Raw genomic sequence first — 18,213 nt, 5'->3', positions numbered from 1 at the left:
GATGCAGTGTGGGCTCTGAACCAAAGACCAACACATGCTTTGGCGCCTCCCATAGTCAAAGTATACAGAGCTAAGAACCAGGAGATGGAAGTGGGCAAAATTATACCCAATGACCCATTCACAAATTTTTTTTCCTCTTCTTCCCAAAGTCCCTGGGTACATAGTTGTATGTTCCAGTTGTAGGTCCTTCTGTTTGTGCTATGTGGGATGCCGCCTCAGCTTGGCTTGATGAGTGGTGCTAGGTCTGCACTCAGGATCCGAACCAGTGAAACCCTGGGCCACCGAAGTGGAGTCCACAAACTTAACCACTCAGCCACGGGGCGGCCCCTGACAAATTTTTTTGCTTCCTATCCCTGTGAATCTGTTCTCTGCTAGTTTAGAGGTTTTGGTGCCCATGGGAAGGTTGCTTTCACTAGGAGACATATTGAAGTGGAAGCCAATACACCCACTTGGTATTTTGTCTCTTTGTGTCATCAGGCAAACAGGAAAAAGGGAGAGTTGGAGTGTCGGCTGGGTCCTTGGTCTTCTTTCCTTCAAGGGAAGTGGGATTGCTGCTAGATATCGTGGCTAGGGAGGAACGTGACTCCCAGGAGCTCCTCCTGGGAAGTGTTAAGTGTAGGAAGAGGCTGCAGTGGATATCGGGCATGAAAGGGTGGGCAAGAGTGGACTGGGGCATTGCTTTGGTTGCCCACTCCCAAACCTCCATCCCATTTATGAGTCTTTCCCAATGAGGGAGTCTTGGTAGGAGGAAGGACCCTGTCTTCCACTATGGAAGGCTGGACCAGCATTCCCTCTTCCCACAGAGGGTGTGGGCATGGGTACATAATCTGGGTTAGCCCAAGTCTTTGAATCTGCAGGGAGTGACTCAGAGATGTAGAGATGGTACGCAATGATTCACAGAAAAAGAGGCAAGCGCCTGCAGGGATTTATCGGCCAGCCTGTTCCTGAGGTGGGTCCTGGATGGTGTTCTTGGATGCACAGACAGACTTGGGTTTTGCCCATTTCCCAAGCCTGGTTTTCCTGGAGATGACTTTTCAGTCAGTTCTCTGCTTGAATTGTCCATAGTTGGTTTTGCTGTTTTCAGCCAACAGCTCTGATGGGTACAGTGGGGAAGCAAGCACAAACAGCAATCAAACATGAATTTTTGTGCTGTGACTCAGACCACACAGGTCTTTTTCCTCTCTTTCTAAGCACTAGATGTTTTGTGTTCTTCAGTTTTGTATAGACAGGAGACAGAATACATCCTGTAAAAATAAGGGTTAGAGCAAAGAAGAAGCAAAACTTTAAGGCATGATCAAGAAAACTTATTGAAAACAAGCAAACTGAGGTTAGCTAATACATACCTACTTACACCCTGCCCTCAAACTGAGCTGTCTGTCTAAAATACATCAGGACAACAGCAGAAACAGCAAACGGGGAGGAAAGTGACACTTTATAGGCTAAGAACTGAATGGGTTTTGCCTCAGTGGAAAATGGAACCAGACTTTGGTTTCCAGTTCTGCACGGCAGGAGCTTGGGAGTCTCCACGCTGCCCGGATGGCAAGTACAAAGCTGCACAGACTGAAAATTCAACAATCCTTATAGACCCACAAGAGAGGGGAGGACACAGGGCAGACCACTGCCCCCAGGACGGGAGAGATGGACCGATGAAACCAGGGAGTCCTGGCTCACATGAGCAGAGACTGAAAGCAGAAACTGCCCAGGAGCCAGCACTGGGGTAGGAAAACCTGAACTGAATTAAGGAATTGCTGGAGGCTCAGGGTGGACAAGTCTGAGAGTTACAAACTCCAGAGGGACTTAGTCATACGGCAGTCCCGAAAACACTGTGAGACTTACCACCAAGGGCTCAACCAAATTCCCACAGTAAACAGGGAGAAATCCCCTTGGGCTTCCAGCAGGAGGAGGAGGAAAAGAACTATCTTGAAATAGCCAGAGCACTCTGTTCTTCTTCACAAGGCCTCAGGGGAAACTAGTTAACCTAAACCTAACCTGCTGGGGTATTATCAGAGCCTAACCCACCTAGCGACTGGAAATACCCAAGTTCAGCCCACTCTAGCCATCCTATTTCTCCTAAGGGGGAAAAAACTGAGAAACTCTTGTGAAGTTCACAGGCCAGAGGCACAGGCTCACTAGAAGACTGAGACCTAATCGTCGGACCACAGAATGCTGCCCCTCCCCCATGCCTCATCACCACAAAACCGAGGGCCTACTGACAGCAGTCCCTTTGACCCAGTACCCATCCCGCTATCAAGACAAAATTACAAGGCACAGCAAAAGGCCAAAAACACACTTTGAAGAGACAGAGCTAGCATCAGAACCAGACATGGCAAGCATGCTGGAAGTATGAGATCAGGAATTTACAACTATGATTAATAAGCTGTGGGCTCTAATGAATAAAGTAGATAGAATGAAGGAAAAGATGGGCAATGTAAGCAGAGAGATGCAAATCCTAAGAAAGAACCAAGGAGAAACACTAGAGCTCAAAAACACTATATCAGAAATGCAGAGTGCCGAAGATGGGCTTATTATTAGCCAAGACACCACTGGGGGAAGAATCTCCGAGCTTGAGAATATCTCAACAGAAACAGCCAAAACTGAAAAGCAAAGACAACAAAGACAGGGAAAAAAAGAACAGGATACCTAAGGACTACGGGACAACCACAAAAGATGTAACATATTGGAATACAAGAAGGAGAAGAAAGAGAGAAAGGAACGGAAGAAATATTTGAAATAATAAAGACTGAGAATTTCCCCAAATTAATGTCAGACACAAAACTACAGATCCAGGAAGCTCAGAGAACATTAAGTAGAATAAATGTCAAAAACAAAAATACACCTAGGCATATTGTTTTCAAACTACAGAAAATCAAAGAAAGGAAAAAGTCCTAAGACAAGCCAGAGGAAAAAAAATTCTTACCCAAAGAGGAACAAAGATAAGAATTACATCCAATTTTTCCTCAGAAACTCATGCAAGCAAGAAGAGAGTGGGTGAAATATTTAAATGATAAGGAAAAAACCCCACCAACCTAGAATTCTATACCCTACAAAATGGAACCAAAGTTTTTTCTTCCTTTTTTAATTTATTATTATTATTTTTTAAATTTGGCATCTGAGCTAACATATGTTGCCAATGTTCTTTTTTTAATTCTTTTTCTTCTTCTTCTCTCCAAAGCCCCCCCGCCCCAGTACCTAGTTGTATATTGTAGTTGTGGTCCTTCTGGTTCTACTATGTGGGACTCCGCCTCAGTGTGACCTGATGAGCAGTGCCATGTCAGTGCCCAGGATCTGAACTGGTGAAACCCTGGGCTGCCTAAGTTGAGCGTGCAAACTTAACCACTTGGCCACAGGGCTGGCCCCTCAAATTTTTCTTTTTAAAAAAATTTCTTCGAAAAAAGTTTTTTCATTTTTTTCTTCTTCCATTTCCTGTGTTCTCATCGCGTACCTCATCATAATCTTCTTTTCCCTCTAATTGCACTGCCATCATGCAAATACGTTTGTACTTTCTTCTCCATTTCTTCTTCAACAGCAAGATACTGACTTCTTTGACTACCAGATTTTGATAATATTCATCATATTTATGTGTGTGTTTATATTTTTATAAACACTTGTAAGTGTATATTTCCTGAAGAAGTGCTATTTACCTGATGCTGGGGAGGGGGAGAGAAGTTGACCATCCCCCGCTTCCCCACACAATGCTGCTACTTTTTGAAACCAGGATGAAGACTGCTGGAGAAATAGCTCTCTTCCCATCCTTTCCCTAGAATTAGATTGTGCACTGGATTACAACCTCCGTGTCTTCAGAAGAGAAGCTATGAAATGTTAAGTGGGGTTGGAAATGTAACATCATGCCTGTTTGAAGGTACTGTTCCCTGGGGCCCGAGACCTAAGATCGGCACAAGAAGGACGGATGATGGCACTGAAGATGGAGAGAAAAGAAGACTGACAACTGTGCGGGGAAGGAGAGGGCAAGCGGGAGAGACACAGGAGATGCAGGAAGAAAAAAGGAGGAAACGTCTTCAACAGAACACTCCACGAAGGCGTGACGATTGTGCAGGGAGCCACAAGGCAGGGCAGTTAGGACACATGCTGGAAAGCAGGAACGTGTCTTCAGGACCCACGAAAAGAGTGAGGGAAGGGAGCCTGGCCAAGGAGACCGCGCGAAAGCCAGAGACCGCAGCGCGAGGCTACCTCATTTCCACGAAAGCTGCCTAATTTGGAAACTGTCCTCAATCGTGTGTTCTTGCGGAACCTTTGCACCTTCCGGAGGCCGCGGTTCTCACGTTCGCGTCACAGCCGGGAAGCCGGCTGCGGACTGAGGGGAGGCCCGCCTCCTGCCTTCGCCTTTCTTTGCCGGAAGATCTAGAGGCCAGATAAATCTAACACTTCGTTCTTCACAAGTGAGAAATGTGAAGAAGGCATTTTGAAAGCTTACTGAAACCTTTCTTTGACATGCAAAATTTAGTGTTTTTGTGAAATTTTTCTTAATTGATTCCCTAAGGCATGTGAGCTCAAATCTGCCCCTCATCATATCCATAAGGAGGTATTTTTCTCACAGTTCAGCAAAGAAAGCGTCCTTGTAATTTTACGCCCATAAGAGCCCGTTGGGCACTGACTGAGTTTCATTTTAAAGGAATTTCACAAATATGGGATCTCGGTTACTTGTGACCACAGCCCTTTGAGGTGGTTATTATGCTCCCCAAAATGCGGGGGGAGACAAGGCTCACCGGGGAGAGTCACTTACCCAGAGACACACAGCTAATAAGTGGGTGGAGCTGGGGCCTGAGACCAGACCTTAGATCTACAAGTCCAGGAAATTGCAGGCACGTGTAGAGAGGCCCCTCCATGGGGTGGGGCCGGGGGGTGGGGGGCGAGGATTTGCTTGGCTTTAGGGGTGGTTTTACTACATCTCATTCCGAGGGCTGATAACCCAGGGTAGGGGTAGGGACGAGAAGAAAGAGAAAGCTGTTTTCCAGAATACTCCTCAGAAAAACCTCAAATATATTTTTATTTGTTTTACTTGTTCAAAAAAGGCATGCTCCATGTTTTAAATTAATATTTTCTCCTTAAATTGAGTTCGTATTAATGGTCAAATATTTTAAAATTGATAAAAGTACCTAGTTATTCATTTATTTTCTCAAATAAAACAAAATGATACATCTAGTTGTCAGTTCAGAAAAACAACTGAAATCATTTAAGTATTTTCTAGAACTATTGAGGTAGAATAGCAAATACTCTCTGATTGGAATTGTCAAATAGAAAATAAATGTGTTGAGGTCAGGGGCCGGCCCCATGGCCAAGTGGTTAAGTTCGCGTGCTCCACTTTGGCGGCCCAGGGTTTCACCGGTTTGGATCCTGGACACGGACATGGCACCGCCATCCTGCCATGCTGAGGCGGCATCCCACATGCCACAACTAGAAGGACATACGACTAGAATACACAACTATGTACTGGGGGGCTTTGGGGAGAAGAAGAAAAAGAAGATTGGCAACAGATGTTAGCTCAGGTGCCAATCTTTAAAAAAAAAAATGTGTTGAGGTCAGAGATGTGGCTTTTCTCTTTGACCAGCCCTAGGCGCCAACTAGCACTGATTAATTGTGTTTTACTCCACAGGGATCCTCTGGTTTGTACTTTTGTAACAAGGCAAGACGGAGGAAAGTCAAAGTCTTTGGGGTTACAAAATCTGCTGCGCTCAATTCTGTTCCATATTTTGGAAAAGGACACATCTATGAATAAAACACTGAGAGTTAAGTTACTGTGGTGAACACTTTCCACAGAAATTGCCATTTTGAGGACGGACAATTATGTACCAACTCTAAGAAAGCAGCTTTTTTGTCTTTTTTTGTTTTGTTTTTGCTGAAGATTAACCCTGAGCTAACATGTGTTGCCAATCCTCCTCTATTTTGTATGTGGGATGCCATCACAGCATGGCTAATAAGTGGTATAGGTCCACACCTGGCATCTGAACCCATGAACCTGGGCTGCCAAAGCAGAGCATGTGGAACTCAACCACTATGCCATTGGCCACCCCTTGTGTGTTTTGTTTTTGTTTGTTTGTGGGTGTATTTAGATATCCTTTATCTGCCGAGATGGCGCTCAGAGACGTTGCTGTGGTTGTTGTTGCCCTAATCATCTGGACGGTGTGACAGAGCTTGTGAAGGGCAGACCTCACTGGAGCTCAGCTCTCAGCAAGGTGAGGGGATGCGCTGTGTCTAGGATGTTTTAGTTGGCTGTCTGCGCTGTGTAGACTCCTTAGACAGTCGCCAACCTGCTCCCTCACTCTGTGTTACACAGACCTGGCTCCAGAAGACAGTGCTGGAAAGGAGATGGCTAGGAGGAGAGGCTGGTGGACTGGAGAGCACAGGGGAGAGGGGAGAGGCCCAAACCTGGAGGGAGGAGGGGGTGGGAAACCAGAGGCCTGAGAGGGAGGAGAAGGAAGTGGGCACAGGGCAGCGCGCAGGGGGGACCCGCTGGCGAGCTGCTCAGAGGTCAAGGTGCAGAGCAGTCAACGAGGGGTAACTGGACAAACGACGTCAGGACAGACAGAGACAAAGTTCAAAACACTGCAGCCTGCTGGGGGAGAGGAGGCTGGAGGGGTTGAGGTAAGAGATGACTCACGTCCTAGCCAGCTCTTTGTCCAAATGGCTCCCGAGCAGCTGGAGAGCTGTGCGGGGAGGGAGTAACTTACCCCCACTGTGGCAGGGAGGCCCACGCAGGCCAGAAATCGTGAGCTGGCCCATTAGAGATGGAAGGCAGGGTTTCAGAGGAAACGAGGGAGCAGGGCAACCATGGAGGAGGCCTGGGGAGGGGTGCTGGGCGAGGAGGCTAAGGGTATCAGAGCGTGAGGCTGCCCCGCTCCAAGGCAGTTGGGCCATGATTCCAAAGATAGGACTTAAATCAGGGAAAAGCAAAACAGCACTGTCAGAGGCGGATTCATCTTGCCCTGTTGAAGAAGGTTTTCTAGAAAATAAACATCTGAAATCCAACCCACCTTGCAGTCACTCAATACGTAATAGCAAAATAAAGAAGGAAAGGGGACCCAAATATCCATCAATAAGGAATTAAACAAGTCACGATCCAGACTGAGTTGTCCTATGAAGCAGCCAAAAACCAGAGATCAGCACACAGACAGGAAAATAAATCCCAGAACATGTGTGTTGCTATGCGTGTATGTCTGAGTGAAGTAACGTGTGGGGAGGGCACCCCAAAGTGTGGACAGTGGCAATAGACCTGGGTGGGGTAAAGGGAGTGGGAGCAAAGAGGGAGAGGAGGTGTCTGCATTTTTCTGAATATTTTTATCGTTTGTTTACTTGTAAAAAAAATCACCAAAAGGCATGATAAAGATGACATGGAAGGAAAGACAGGAGAAACAGGAGTCAAACTCTTAATTTGCAAGATCATCCACAAGGAGAGAATGCAGGCGTCTGGAAGTATCTGTGGGAACCCGCCCTGGAAGGCCTTTCTTTTCGTGGAGTGGGTAGAAACTAGAAGGAACATGTTGCAACTGATGATAACAATACGTTGGGCCTTGTCTGGGGATCTCAAAACACTTTTGAGGCACACATCTCCTCTTATCCTGGGGAGACAAGCCGATAGTATCGTCCACAGGGAAATTAAGGGCTGGTCAGGCCACACAATGAGTCATTAGGAAGGCCAGAGGTAGAACTCTGAGTCAGAGCCCGCTGGGTTCTGGAACACGTTGCCTCGTATTGCCCTGGAACTGTAGCTCTGAAAGCCGCCGGCGAGACAGCTGCTCCTGCCTCGTCTCTGCTCACCTCAGCTTAGACGGCCTTTCCCCAGCAGTGCCGTCCCTGGCGCCCTCAAGCTCATTCGCTTGCCCTACTGTCACTTGTTCTCCTCATCCCACCCCTGCATTGGTGGGCGTGTCTGCGTCGCATTCACCGCCAGTAGAGTCTGCTGCTCTGCCAGCCAGAGGCCCATCAGTTTACCACAGCACCCCAACACCAATATTTCCATCCTCACTGAGGTCCCCTCTATCCCACACCTGGCATTTGAAACTTGGGGTTGAGTAGGTGGGATTTCGGGCAAGGCGCTGGAACAAAACCCTGTGTTTTCTAAGCAGGTCAGCAGGTGAATCTTGAACCCATAGCCCGGCCCAGTGGGATGTGTGAATCAGTCCCCTCAGCCTGGCACTGAGCCGTTTGGCGAGACAAACACCGGCCCACACCCAAGACTCCAGGCCCTTTGCTGCGAGCCTGGGGGGCTAGAAGTGGCACAGGGGCTGGCCGGAGGGCAAGGAGGGACGCGGTGACTGTCTGCATGAGCCACGTGGTCTTGCCAGGCTTAGGGGAGCCAGAGAACAAGTGAGGGGTGTTGCCAAGGAAGGCGAATGTCACTCCTCCTCTCTCTCCTGGCCAGCAGCCCCACCCCGGGGAATGACACCCTGCAAATCCCTCTCAGAGGCCAAGGGGCGTTCTCAGCTTTTCCCAGCGCCTTGGAGGAGGGTACGCCAAACTGCCAAGCTCCGCCAGGTCCCTCCCACTGCCCAAATAAGAGGAGACAACGGCAGTGGCCAGATGTTTGCCCCCAGTGGCTCGAGGTGGAGGCGGCACCCCCTACTCCTGCTTCTGTGTAGGAGTCAGCCAGAGAGACAGTGCCTCCCAGGGGGTGGAAAGAAGGGAGGGGTGGGTACAGAAGGAACGCAGGAGAGCAAAGGCCTAAAAGGGTGCCCTGGATGGTGCTGAGAATTGCTGTGTGTCAGAACTGGGCGTCCTGGTTCTGTGTCTCGGTGCACCCCCATCTGAGTTATACTTCACACCCTCCTTGTCCACAGAGCCCTGGGGAGGAGCCTCAGTGCACGGGCCATCCTCCACCTTCCTTCACCTGGAGCCACCTGCACAGGTGTCGCCTGGGCCTTGCTGCCTTGGCTGGACAGAGTGAGTCCCCACAACTCCAGGGGGGGAGGGACTTGGGATGTTAGGCCTACACTGCCTCCCTGTAACTTCACTCAAGTTTTGCTTCCTGGAGCCACATGGAAGTTCTGCCTGACCAGCATTCCAGCATCACGGGAAGGCTCTGATTTGTCTCTCTACCCCTGATTTTACTCATCTCAGGTCACAAATAGACGGTGACAAAGCCAGAGGCCCTCAGGGTTTAGGATTCCAAGGTTTTCTGCCTCTGGCTGCTCAGTGAGGAGCTTTCTTTGATTTTACGGGTTTCAGATAAAAACCACCCTACCAGTCAAGGAAGTCCAAGAACAAAACCAATGGACACTTTTGGGAGGCCAGGGGACACTACCTTGGGTGGATCAAGAGGAGACACAGATTCCCTTGAGGGCCTGGGAACCTGGGTCCTGGGTAAATGGAGTACTGCCCTCCTCTGGATGGAACTGGAGGGACCCCGGCCTCCTCCACACCCCATCCCTCCTGGGGAACATTTTTATTTTCTCTTGGTTGCAAAGTTACTTATAAACCCTCTATATCAGAGCGATATTGGATGTCTGAGAACCAAGAATCACTTTTGTCTTCCTACTGGTGAGGGAAATGAGGTCACATTTTCAAGAAATGTACATTTTCTCAGAAAACATTGATACAATGGAAGCAGCAAGGCATAAAAGCACAAACGGGCTATTGAACCAAATAGCTCCGGAGCTTCAAGGTCAGTGGGTGTGTGTTCCACCGGAGGAGGGACAGCCTCTCCAGACAGTCACCCTTGGGCGACATTCTGAGTCTATGCCCTGCAATCTTTTCCTGGAGGGTGACCATCCACCCCGTCGGTGGGGCTTCTGAGATTCAGGTCGCCCTCCTCCCTCGAGGCTGGTATTGTCCTGCCGTTCCCAGGCCAAGACGCAGCCCTAGATGTAGCAGACCCGGGCGCCTGCCGATAGCCCTGTTGCAGGATACGCTCTGCCATTTACCAGATATTAGCCACCCTCTCTGAGCTTTAGCTTATTCATTGGCATCCCAACGCCTCCGCAGATAATTTACTAACTAAGTGACACAACGGAATTGGGAATGCCCCCGGAAGATGGTGGGAGCTCAGTACTACTAGCTCGCCCTTTCCTAAGCTTCCCTCAAAGAAAAGCGGGGGTGGGGGCAGTCGGTCACTGCAGTCACACGAGTGATGCCGGCTCCTCTTCCTGCCTGTTGCCTGGGTCTGCTCTAAGGATGGAGTAGATGACCTCCGTCTCCCAAGAGGTCAATGTTACTATCTCTATTTTTGCAGCTAAGTAAACCGAGGCTTAGAAAGACGAAACAGCTTATCCATGGTCACAGAATTAGTCAACAGCAGAGCTGGACTCCAGACCCTAAATCCTGTGCTGTTGCCCCCAAGACAACGCTACTCCTCTCTCCACCACCACCGCTGCAGAAAGCTGCAAAGATGGGTGGAGCACGCACAGCTTTGTAGCAGGCAGCCCCACTCCTGTGTTCAACCTCAGAAGCACCTTGGTGCTCTCTTTCTTGGGGGGCCCAGCTGGCCGCACAGAAGCCCAAAGCAGTTCAGGGTGAGGTGGGGGCTGGCTGAAAATGGGAGCCAGGCTCGGGCTGTGTCTTTGGCTGAGATCATGTCAGGGACTGGCTGACAGACCGTAAGTGGTTGCTGAGGGTGCGACCACTTCCCGAGGCAAGCGTGAGGAGGGTGGTGGGTGAGACTGGTTAATTGAGGAGGGAGGGGAGTGGGGGTGGGCAGCCACTTCCAAGCTTTCAGATCCGGTGCTGTTCCCGTAAACAAGCTCAGCCCTCAGCTCCCTGGAGGGCCTGGGGAGCACGTGTGCATCTCTGCCTCCTTCCGCAGCTGTCGGCGGGAGTGCGCAGCCCTGCCCGCCCCGGCAGCCCACTCCTGGCTTCCCCAGCCCCCATCTCAAGCCTCAGGAAGCGGAGCTGCTGAGAATCTCTACTCCAGCCTCGCCTCCTGCAGAGAGTGTCCTCTGTGAGAGCATTTCCTGGCCTAATTAAGCTGGGTAATGAGTAGCTAAGAGGGAGGGGATAAAAGCCCTAGGCAGCTTAGAGCTGGGACAGTTTATGACAGGGGCGTCTGCAGATGGTGACGCTCTTAGGAAAGTTATTTCTCATAACCCTGGGAAGTTGCATGCTGTTTCCACAGTGCAGTGAGCCTGAGGGGAGCACAGGAGATACTGCATCTTGAGGGGGCCTGGCTGGAGGGTCCTGAGAAGGGATAGGTGGGGTGGTGCAGTGGGTCTGGGGAAAGGACTGATTGAGCTGTGAGCTGCAGAGCAGTCACGAGCCACCAGGGCTGATGCCCTTGGCTTAGCCCCAGGCTGGGGTGTCCTTGGTGACCACGTGTGACTCCCGAGGCTTGGGTTTATATTTCATTTGGATGATAGGACTGTGCACCATGGGCAGTATCCTAAGACCACATCCAGCCCAGAATAAGGAAACCTGAGCTAGAAACCCATGCTGACTCTCCTTTGGTCCTCTTTTAAGGTTTTTTTTTTTTTTTTTAAAGGCTAAAATTTGTGTCCTGAAAAATACCAGGTGACCCAACAGCCAGGAGTGGGCCAAGGGAGCCTCAGGCAGGAGCCTGGGGAGAGGGGAGGGCTGACACCAGGCCTGCCTTTTCAGAGCCATTCCAGGGCCCCAAGTTGACTACACCACCCCCAGCCTCTGCCCCAACTCCACCACCACAGCCTCTGCCCTGACTCGCCTTTTGCTTTGGCACCTGGGTCTGTTTTGTTTGTTTCGTCACTTTTCACTCCTCCTTCTGTTGGCCAGCTCCGCCGTGTGTGTGTCGGGGGAGCCCTGAGTCAGGGCCTGGGTTCCGGGGCTGGTTCCATCACTGTGTGCCTGAGTGAACTCGGGACATCACAGGACCTCCCAGCCATCATTTTCCCACCTGTAAAATGAGGGCGTTGGTCACACCGAGTCTCCAGCGCTTTAGCGAGCCCACGACCTCCACTTGTCCATGAGTGGTGGGAAAGGCCAAAATGGGGCCACGCTCCCCAGGCCCGTCAGATTAGAGGACTCAATGAGCACTTTTACACTGAGGAACAATTTGCCCCGACTGTGCTGGAAAGAAGAGCTGCATCCCGTCAATATTACGGATGGCAGAGGGCCCAGTCTTCCACACTCCCGGAACCAATCTTTTGATCTTTTCCAATTCTCTTTTCTTTTCTAATTTTCTTTTGGTGCCATTTTTGGTACCATCAATTTAATTGATCTTTTCTAATTTTCTTTTCTAATTCTTCTAATTTTAGGTCCTTCTAGGTAAGCCCTGTTTGGGGCCATGCCCTCAGAGCCCCGTTTACTCTGCTGCCCTCCTGGGGCCGGGGCGCCTGGCAGCGGAGAGTTCCTGGGGCTCCTCCTTTCTTTCTCCTCTCTCCTCACTCTCTCCCCTCTGTTGTTCTCATCCTCACATCTATTCTCTTGGCCTCCTGTTTCTTTCTTTTTTTCCCAGTCGTATTGAGATATAATTGACATATGACATTGTCTAAGTTTAAGATGTGTAACATATTGATTTGATATATGTATATGTTGGAAAACGTTTCTCTTTCTAATAGAGAATATCTGACCACAAATAGCCCGGCATTTCCCACTTTCTCCTTGCAGTCGTGGTCCATGGAGTGGAAGGAGACTTGATGGCCAGATGCCCGACCAGAGAGGGCACGCCTGAGCAGCTCCACCTCTGCAAGGAAGGCCCACATCCTGCCCTCAGAATCCCTGGGGGAGGGTCCCTGGAATTCAGAAGAGGGGAGAGTAGGCCTGGAAGCTTCCACTGCAGGACCCTCCGCACCCTCTAGCTAGGCAGCCAAGCCCAGAAGCCTCTGGCGTCTTCCAGCCCTGCAGCAGCTGGGCAGGCCCGGGGAGCCAACTCGCCAGAGTGTGTGATCCTGGTTCAAAAGAGAAAAGGGAAAGGATCTGGTAATTTCCCAGGACACAGACAACTGAAACCTGATACTCTGGTCAAGGGAGTTCTTCCACTGAGAGAGGCAGGGAGAGAAAGGGGGAGAGAGAAAGGAAAGAAGGGAGGGGATGGCAGGAAGGAAGGTGTGTGAGAGGCCCTTCGGGATCAGGGGCCAGCAGGAAGTACTGAGCGCTCCCTGTGCCATCACCCCGTCCTTGGCCTGACGCTGACTCCTGGTGAGCCGAGAGCAAAGGTCCACCCAGTGTGGACGGCAGCAGAGGCTGTGACTTTCGAGGCTGGTCTGCCAGCCCCACCTCTGCTCCTTGGGAGCCTCTGTCCCTTTTCAAGAAGGCTGGGAGCTCCTTCTTGCCTTCCCTGCCTTTTGTGTGAAGAGGCCAAATAATGCTGTTGAGAAAAATGTGCCCCAAATCCTTCAGCATGGACCAATAAAAGGCAGGTCTTCCATTTGGCAGATATTCATTGACTGACAGGATGAATGAAAGAGATGCTGTCCTATACGGTCAAATGTAAGGTCCGAGAGGCAAAGCGTTCCAGCCTGATCAGAAGGGTCAGGGCTACGCATTCCTGTCCAACTACAAATGAAGATGGGTGTTTATTAGGCTAAAGTCGTAGAAATCTGGGGAGCCTGTTTGTGACGAGCTCTGTGCCAGGTGCGGTTCTGGGAGACACACATGGCCTCTATGGCAAAGCACCCATCCTGGGGGTATCGTCTGCCGACTGGTGAGGACAGCAAGTCTTCCCACGTGATTAGGAACAATGCACAAGGAAGTCCAGCGCAGAGCCCAGATGTGGGGTAGGGCCAGTGAGCCGTCCCCCAGGTCATTCCTGGGGTACCTTCTGGAGAAGCCTTCTTCTTCCGGGTAGATATTTGCGGGTATCACTTGGAGTTAGCAGTGGTTTGTGGAGCTCCTCAGTGGGCCGGGCGCCAACCCGGGCCCTGGGCACTGCTGCCCACAAAGCCAACTGTCGCTGCCCTGGTGGAGCCTCTCTTACAGGTCTGACTTCATTCTCCTCCATCCACGTTTGTGTTTTATGGTTCACTTATTTACTTGTTTACATGCCATCTGTATTCAAAAAGGATTCCAGGAAGTGGATAATTAATGGCACCATACCATAACACCCCAGAGCAGATTAACAGCTGAGGTCCAGGCTGTAAAGGAAGCTAGACAAGAGAATAATTATATCAGAAAACCTAGATTCAGGGAAATGCTGTAACATCTGAGCCTAAAAATTGGCTCTGAGCTGCCTGGTGGTTGTGTCAAAGGGGAAAGATTTGTCCGTTGTTTCTTGGGTGGGTCTCTTCTTTGGGAACTGACGTGCAGGCCCAGTTCTTATCCACATTCAGCCTTGCCCGAGAGCCATCATTCCGCAGAAGCACACGCTCGGCCTCTTTGTGCAGCAGGCTGCTCTGCCTCCCTAACCTAGTGAAGGCCATTGGCCGTGCTTCAAGGTCCAGCATAGACATCACTCCGTTCGGTGTCCTGTGGCCAGGATCAGACGCCTTCCCTGTGTCCATGTCCCTCCTACTTGGCCATGTCACAGCCCTCTTAGGGCCCTGGAGTTGTCCTCATTTTTTTTCCGCACCGTCTGATGAGCTTTTCAAGAGCAGGAGCCTGGCCCTGGTCTCTGTTTCCAGGGCCTAGCACAATGCCTGGTACAGAGGACCCAATACAAATTGGCTGCTAACAATATTTTTGCATTTAATTATATGCCAGCCCCGTGCTAATTGTCTTGTGTGTATGATCTCGTTTAACTCTTGCAATTACTCTGTGACGCAGGTGCTGTTATTATGCCCATTTTACAGCCGAGAAAACTGAGAGCACGGGACATGTGTGAGGGCTCTTGGTGGCAGAGCCAGCCTTCTAACTCAGCTCAGCCTGACTTCGAAGCTGTCGGAGGGTGCGCGGCATTTTTCATTTCTGGCCTTTCACTGGGATTATTTTTCTCTTAGACTAGATTGTGAACCCTTGAAGGAGAGAGGGGAAAGTCTTCTTTCCGTCTCCACAGTGGCTAGCACAGTGCCTTCCACATGGTAGGAACTTGTGAAACATTTTTTGGCAACGATAGCTCTTAACAGAGACATATGGAGAATCACACTGCAGGTTTGCAGCGCATAAGCCAGAACTTTGCGACGCCCTGACCAGCCAGCGGTTCAACCACGTCTGTGGCCTCCACAGGCCTTAGAACTTACAGCTGGAAGGGACAGTGGGACTCATCGACTCCAACCACCACATTTCACAGCCAAAGAAACAGTTGCAGAGAAATGAAGTGGCCTGTCTAGGTCATTGCGCTCGTTTAGCGACAGAGCCAGGTCAGGAACAGAGCTAACCCTCTCTGAATCCATCGGCAACTTGATTCAAAAATTCACCTCAATTCCGCAAACCAGATGAGACAAAAGTCCGGCAGTGGGGAACTTCTGCCAAGGCAGTGCCCCTGGGGGAAGTGGTGGTGGGCGCCTGCCGGCTCCCCTTCCAGCCTGCGCTCCACGGGCACTGCCTCTCCCTCTCCCTGCCCTCGCCCGCCATAGTAGCCACTCTTCGCCTGCTCCAAGACCGCAGCTTCCTTCTCAGGCATTGTGAGAGTCTCTCTTGCTTAAAAGAAAGGTACCAGTGAACATCCATCCTTCGAACAATTACTCACTCCCTACTGTGAGCACAGCCTGGGCTCAGACTCCTAAAGGACTGCTGCTCCCAGTTCACAGCAGTGATTCTCAACCAGGTGTTGTTTTGCTCCCAGGGGACATTTGGCAGCCTCTAGAGACATTTTGATTGTCATAACCCCAGGGAAAGGTGCCACTGGCATCTAGTGGATAGAGGCCAAGGATGCTGCTGAAAATCCTATGATGCACAGGATGGGCCCCACAACAAAGAATTACTTGGCTCCTGAATTACCCTGCTCCTGGCACACGGCTCCCCTCTCCGGGAGGAGGTGCTCTGGGGTGCCTCGCCTGTCTTCCCCCTGACCAAGGGCTTCAGCAATGCCAGCCGTTGGCACTGGGGACTTATTAAGGAGCACCAGCTTGGAGCTCTGACTACCAAACCCAGAGTCTGTTGTGACAACCTTTATTTTGTTAACAAGAGCATCCTGTGTGTGTGCGCGCGTGTGTGTCTGTGTGCTGCTAGAAAGTGGCTTTTATTCAGGATTTAAACTGGGCCTTGGCCTCCTGGCCTCTGAGCTGCTTCCTGCTGCTCTCCATCCCAGGGGGTGGTCTCCCTCAGTCTGGAACGGAGCTGGACCCCTCCTGGCCTCTGCTCAGGTTAACCCCTTCCTCCCAGCTGTCTGGTGTCTGGCAGTGGGGCTCTGGGCCAAGTGGCCAGCCTCTCACTGGCTCCAGGGCTGCAGATGCCATAAACTCATTTTCCTGGGGACCCCAGAGCTCCACGAATTACTTTCAGAAAGCACAACTGTTTTGTTTGAAATGGCTCCAGGAGGAGGGAGAGCCCAGGGCTCTGTACACATGTTCCTCATTTGCCATTGGTGGGGAGCAGGAGCGAGGGGCCTGGGGTGGGGGTGTGCTGGGGGGGCAGGCGCAGGAGGGGAGCGAGGCGGCTGCAGCTGCTGCTGCAGGGAAGTTTGGCTTCAGGGAGGAAGGGAGAGAAAGAGCCTGCAAGGGAGAAGGGGTGGGACCTGGGGACAGGGGCAGTGTCACGGGGGAGGAGGGAGCAGGTGGTGACTTGTTTATCTGCTCAGCTGTTTTGTGTCCAGGAGCCTGTAGAGAGACAGAAGCAGCTGGGAGGAGAAAAAGCAACCCGGCCAGGGGCCCTCTTCGTCCTTCTGCCTTAGCCACAGGTTCTGCAACCAAAGCAAAACCACCAGAGAGTGATTCACAGGAGGATAGCCCGCCCTCCCCCACTCAGAAGGGTTCCTTTGGGCCCATATGCTAGTTTCTGCTATGCAAACACCCTGGCATGGGCTCTGGGCCTTGGTGCAATGGTTATGCTTGGGTAAGCACCCCACTGGGTTAGTACTGGCGCAAACTCACATAAATATCCCTGGGCCTCAGTCTGGCGTACTCCCCTGTGAACTGGCACAGTCCTTGGGGCCAAACTAGCTAGCTCGTAGCTTTGGTGTCAGCCCTGACCAAACAACGAAAACCGTTCCCAGTGGAGAAGGCTAGCTGCCCCCGCCCCTGTGGCCTCCTCCGCAGGGTCTCCTTCACCTTCCCTGGCCAGTTCGGATTACCCTCTCCAACTGCCCAAGTCCTGGGCAGCTACACTTCCTGGTCCCCTGCACGCCCCAGTGCTCAGGTCTCATTTGCATGCCCCATTGTCTGCAGGCAGGGCTGGGCTGCTGCTCAATTTGCCTTACTGTCTTCTGACCAGGTTAATAAACACCCCGCCCCTCTCAGCACACGGGGGCTGGAAGGCAGTTACGCTTTGATTACAGTGCAATTTCAAGAGTTTGCTTGTTTTTTTCTCCCTTGGCTCTTTCTCTATCTTATTATTTTTTTCTTCTTGTTTGTTTGTTTGAGAACATTTGCTGGAACTTCCCTAGATGATTCCACCATCCTTCTCCCGGGGAGGCGAGTCTGATGCCAGAGGACTTTTTCCGCCTCCTCCTCAGTGCACAAAGCAAGGGCGTCTCTGTTGACCAGGGATCTGCTTCTCTGGCACTGGGCCTGGCAGTTGGGGACAGTGTAAGACACACAAATGTCTTTTGCTTAGGCCTCCGATGTGGCCAGTGGCCACTGGCTCCTTTAAGCAGCCGAAACCCAACAACTCAGGCAAGCACATGTCCCAGCTCACGGCTCTCTGAACACAATGCCCTCAGAACTGCATGGTGTCCACAGACGGGGAGCAGGGAAAAGTCTGTGGGCGGACTGACTGAGAGGTTTGGGGAAAGAGGAATAGTGAGCAATGGTGAGGCTGTGTGTCCGTCTGTGAGTGGGCAAGGCAGAGGGCTGGCTCCTGGGAGAGGCCAGTGGGAGTGCAAAGAGCCGGGATGTGCGGTTAGCAGGCTTAGCTTCTGGTTTGTACCTGCTTTGCTGCTAACAAGTTTCCTGGGCCAGACACGTCCCCTCTCTGGGTCTTCCTGTGTAAAATGCAGGATTGGAGGCTCAGATCTCAGGGTCATTTTCTACTTTATAGATTTTCCTGCTTTCAGAATGCTAGTTTCTTTGTCTGCAGCCCATTTCCTTCTCCAGAGACCAGGTAGCTCCATAAAATCACTCCTTAGAGCTTGAACAACTGCCTGTTTTCCTGAATCCAGATGCGCTGGCTGTAGCCCGAATTTAAACTTTCATCGTGAGAAACCTCTGGAAGTTTCTCTCTTAGGTCAGGGTTCCAAAGGGCAGAAGAGCCAGGATGCCATCCTCTTGAGAATGTCCTGTGCAGATTTCTATGGAGTCAGTGGCCCCTTCGCCGCCTCCTGCG

The sequence above is a fragment of the Equus quagga genome, chromosome 1, assembly GCF_021613505.1.
Source record: "Equus quagga isolate Etosha38 chromosome 1, UCLA_HA_Equagga_1.0, whole genome shotgun sequence".
NCBI classification, from domain to species: Eukaryota; Metazoa; Chordata; class Mammalia; order Perissodactyla; family Equidae; genus Equus; species Equus quagga.
The sequence above is the reverse complement of the archived record's forward strand: the minus strand, read 5'-3'. Positions refer to the sequence as shown.